The 5,165-nt window shown below is 47.0% G+C and overlaps 1 pseudogene; it reads left to right on the top strand.

The window, feature by feature from the left end:
• The first annotated feature begins 1,101 nt into the window (after positions 1-1,101).
• LOC122547075 lies at positions 1,102-3,651 on the top strand (annotated as a pseudogene).
• The last annotated feature ends 1,514 nt before the right edge of the window (positions 3,652-5,165 follow it).

Here is a 5,165-nt window from a genome sequence, read left to right as displayed (position 1 = left end):
AAGCAAGGTCAGCGTGGGATTAGATACAGAATACAACTTCCCCCGCTCATTTACACTGAACGTAAAGCTGCTTCTACACTTGTAAACTAAATGTAAAGCTACACTGTTTACAGCAAACACTAACAAAGCAGAAACATCACAGAGTTAGAAACAAAGTAAAAGATCCTACTCTTTACAACTGAAACAAAAGCCTCCTCCATTCTTGAAAACTGGAAGGAAAGTTGTCCCCAGGACAGAGACAGCACAACGTGAAATACAGAGTAAAACTGCCTCTACTCTATGAATTAAAAGTGAACTGAAAGTTAGGTTCTCCCTACAGTGCCCCAGCCAAGGACAGGTTTAGATACAGAATAAAGCTTCTTCCAACAAGTACTGCCAAGGATAGATTAGATTACATTACATTACTTTACAGTGTGGAAACAGGCCCTTCAGCCCAAGAAGTCCATACCGACCCGCCGAAGCGCAAACCACCCATTCCCCCACATTTACCCCTTACCTAACACTACGGACAATTTAGCATGGCCAATTCACCTGACCTGCACATCTTTGGACTGTGGGAGGAAACTGGAGCACCCGGAGGAAACCCACGCAGACACGGGGAGGATGTGCAAACTCCACACAGTCAGTCGTCTGAGGCAGGAAATGAACCCGGGTCTCTGGCGCTGTGAGGCAGCAGTGCACCACCGTACCGCCCACAATAGGTACAGTCCAAGAGAAATCCCTTCAGTCTGCCCAAACCCTGTTTCGAATTCCCATTCTCACACAATCCCTCCATAGTTCTCACTGTCAGACTGTCCAGGTTAGGATGGGCAGAATACAGCAGACCCTCTCCAGGATCAACGAGCTACCTTTGATGATTGTAGTCATGGGGCCTTCCCGATGAGATCTTGTGGAGCTGAATTCAGTCAGGTGACAGCACAGCAACTCACAACCACTCCTATTGGCCCAAATGTAATCGATCCTCCTGAGAACAAAGCCATGAGTTCAGTCATTGGTGGAGATTGTCGAGATTGGGGCTGGTCGATTGGTCCAATGCTGCTGCTCCTGGTCATATTGGTATCAGGTGAGTGTGGGTTGTGTGTATAAAAGGAGCTGGTTGGGGAATGTGGGGATGGTTGAGTTGTTTGGGATCATGGGTGATTTTGTAATGAGGGGTTTGTTCCCTGTGTTAATGTTAGTTGGAGCTGTCTGTTGCTCTGACACATGGCAGCAGTTTTTGAACCAGAGGTTTCCATGGGGAATTGTGAAAGCCAGCCCTGTTCCTGAGAGAGTCCCTTCTCATGGGGGTTCCAGGTTCCTAGTGTCTGAGGTTGGGAGTGTGTCCCCACTACAGACTGTGATGGTGCAGTGTGGAGAGCACAACCTGCTGGTCAGGGCCCAGCTGGATTTATTTGGAACTGGGCACCTGATTAAAGCTGCTGACCTGTCCCTGGGGGCAGTAGGTTGTCAGCCAACCAGGGTCTACCCTGAGAACCACACTGTCCTCTTTGACTATGGGCTGCATGAGTGTGGCAGCAGATTGCAGGTAATGGGAGTTCTTCACACTTGCAGGAAGCTTGGGTTGTAGCTTATTCCAGTTAGGGTTACATTGAGGAACATTGACTTATTGAGGGTCTGTCTCCTGTGAGCTTCCTATGCTAGACTAGACCTTAACTGGTCTCTATCTCAACTTGTGCTGCTGTTCTCATTGGTTTGTAAGCTTTGGATTATATGGGTGGTTCTGTTAATGTTTTTGTCTATGAATTAGCTATGTGGAGGAGTGTATGATTTGAACTTATTCCTGAATGTGAACAGAATACTGCTCTTTCTATCAGTGCTTTCCAGCATGACACTTTTCCAAAGTGAAATCACAGAAAACAGCTGTCATGTTATAGCAGAATGATGTGCTTAGTTTTGTGGTGAGCAGTCTATTATCCTCAATCAGATTGAGTGAGTCAAAAACCAATCTAGTTTCATCCCAATTGTGGGACTATTGTGAATAAATTGACTTGTCTAGTCCTTGAGCTCTATCTGACCTGTTGGTAAAACTGTTTTGGTTCCATTCTGGTTGGTTGTTGTTGTTGATGAACTTGTTTTTTGCTTATCACTGAAGCTGATGTTTCACTAACTTTGTCTGTAATCCCTTCCCATAATCTGAAGACTTTCTGTTTTACCTTGTAGATAAAGGTCTCCATGTTCCTGTTCCATCTGTCATTCTGCTGTGATCTTAAAAACCAATCCTGTTCACCAACAATTCCTGATCTTTGGAATGATGCAGTACCATCTTGCATTCATCCTAAAAGACTAACCACTAGCCCCTGACCTGTGACCTATTGTATTCCAGTTGTGGTCACTCCAGATCTAGAGTCTCTCTCCATAAAGAATTGTTGCCATGGGATGTTGTGAACCCTGTGTAGATCTTTCTCCATTCAGTTCAGTTTCTCATTCCTTAACCTGGTGTCTTTCAGATCACTGGGGATTTCCTGATCTACACCACCCACCTGAACCACACCCCAAACTATCCTGGATCTTTCATTGTGAGAACTAATGGGGCTGTTGTTCCCATTGAGTGTTGTTATTTGAGGTGAGAGTCTTTACTTGATTGTCAATATGATTCCCACCTGGATCCCATTCAGCTCCACCAGGTCTGGAGAAGGCCATCTGTCATTTTCCCTGCGTCTAATGAATGGTACGTGATGGGTGACTGGGGAGGGAACTCCTGGTGTCACTCACTGCAAGTTACACTCACTGTCTCCAACCCTTGTCCTCCTGTACTTCAGGTGACTGGCTTACAGAGCGCCCTTCCACTGTCTACTCCCTGGGAGACCTCATTCACATTGAGGCGTCTATTTCAATGGCCAATCACGTGCCCCTGAAGCTGTACATTGATCGCTGTGTAGCTACACTGAGCCCAGACAAGGACTCCACCCTGAGATACAGGATCATTGACTACAATGGGTAAGGAGCTCTCTGCTTTCTCCAACTCCTCCCATCTCAATGGTTTCCCTCCATTCACTTCATGGCCCTTTGTCCATCTGCAGTTGCCTCCTGGACAGCAAAGCTGAGGACTCCTTTTCAACCTTTGTGTTGCCGGGAGATGGGCGGGAGCCAGACAAGCTCAGGTTTGACCTGGATGCCTTTCGCTTCTATGGCGATGAGCATTCCTTGGTAAGAGGAAGCTGCTGATTGGCTTCTCCATGGTGGGAGGGAGTCACTAAATACTGACTTGTTCTGAATGTGTCCCTCAGATATTCATCACCTGTCACCTGAAAGTTGCTGCAGTGGATCAGGGAGATTCCAGGAACAAAGCTTGTACTTTCCAGAAACTGCAGAATATGTAAGTTCCCTCTCTCTGTCCCTCAGGGATGTTGTTGTTGGGAGAGGTGATGCACCATGTGGTTGATGGGCTGGTTCTTTTGTTTAGCTGGACCCCACTGGAGGAATCTGACAGTGACATTTGTGCCTGTTGCCATGTGGGGAACTGTGGGAGCACAAGGGAGATCCTGTTCCCCTCCAGAGGAAGGAGAGACCTTGGTCCTGAAGCTGGTAGGACATTGACCATCTTGATGTGGATCCTCCCATCTCCATCTTTCCCTGACTGGAATGTTTGATCTTGCAGAGAATGAAGCTGGATTGAAGTGGGAAGGGGAGGTCTCACTTGGGATGACATAGTCAATAAAGCAGTGATTCATGGTGTCTTCTGTCTGGAGCTGGTTTTTCTGCATCCCCTTGTTAAAATATTCCTGGGTACAATCTTGGCTTTGCCTGTCCAATCCATGCATTGAGCTTCCAGGCTGATTGGGTTATTGAAGATATTGTTTGCAGTTTGCTTTATCCAGTGAGTACAGGGGGCTGTTGACCTCACTGGAAAGGGGTTTCTGAATCTGATTAAATCGCTGTTTGCAGAACATGCTGCAGGAACTGCTCAGATGTGGCAGCATCTGAGGGTGAAACAGCTGGTGTTTCCAATCTGTTCTGATCCTCTTCAGAAGTGTCCAAGTGGATTCCCACTGTTCCTGTCTCCATAGTTCAGTCAGCCAGAGTGAGGCATCCATTGGAAAATGACTTACTGAAGGGTCTGAGAGAAATGCCTGCAGCCTTCATTTAGAGTTGGCCTCTGTGTCAGATACAGAACCTGATTTGGGAGCCAGTGGGGTGAGGACCTGGCTGTAGGGTATACTCTAGGGTTTTGAAGGCTGTTTTTGTGGTGCTGTGGGTGGCTGTAGGGTCAGTGCAGGCTGTAGCAGCCCAGAGAATGGTGCTGTAATGGGATAAGAATCAGTTGTAGTGGTTTCTCAGGCTGACTGCCCCAGTAAGCCTTGGATCCAGGTGAGGTTAGTCCTTTCCAAAGGGCAATGACTGGTGGTGTGGAGGGTGTTTTGAGGAATGGCATACCCCAATGCTGATTGGGCAATGGGTTATCTGTGTGCCTGAGGCCATGACCAGACAGGGGATAGTAAATGGGTGGCTTTCATTTCCCTAAAGTGGAAACTGGACTTTCAACTCCTTTTTTATGGGAGAAAGGTTATGGAAATAGATTGGTTGTAAAATTCTCTCCCTCCCTTGAAGGGAAGGAAATTGACTGGCCTAATGTGACTCTAGACCCTGAGCACTAAGCTCTCTTTACCCTCTAATGAGTGAGCCAGCAGCTCTGTTCTATCCAACAGCTTAAGCCTTCCAAAAGACTGGATGGACTAAGTGTTGTGGGTTAGTGAGGGACATAAGCTGCAGAGCTAGGCTGAGGCATGGCAAATGGAGTTCAATATGGAAAGGTGAGGTGATTCACTTTGGAAGGAGTAACAGGAATGCAGAGTACTAGATTAATGGTAAGTAACTTGGTAGTGCAGATGAGCAATGATCTTGGTGTCCATGTGCATTGACCCCAGAGTTGCCACCCAGGTTGGTAGCCTTCTTAAAAAGACATGTGGTGTTAGGATTTACTTGACTGAGTTTCAGAACCATGAGCTTATGTCACAGCTGTAGAATATACTGCATTTGGAGTATTAAACACTTCTCTCCATGGAATTATAGGAAGGATGTGGAAGCTTTGGAAAGGCTGGAGGCGATTAACCAAGATGATGCCTGGAATGGAGAGAAGGCTGAGGGACTTGGTGGGGTTTTAGGGGATGGGTTTGGGGTGGGGTGTTGGATGGGGTAGTAGGTGGGGGAGTTGAGGGGTCAGGGTT

The sequence above is a fragment of the Chiloscyllium plagiosum genome, unplaced genomic scaffold, assembly GCF_004010195.1.
Source record: "Chiloscyllium plagiosum isolate BGI_BamShark_2017 unplaced genomic scaffold, ASM401019v2 scaf_2156, whole genome shotgun sequence".
NCBI lineage: Eukaryota > Metazoa > Chordata > Chondrichthyes > Orectolobiformes > Hemiscylliidae > Chiloscyllium > Chiloscyllium plagiosum.
This window is presented reverse-complemented; position numbering and strand designations above follow the sequence as displayed.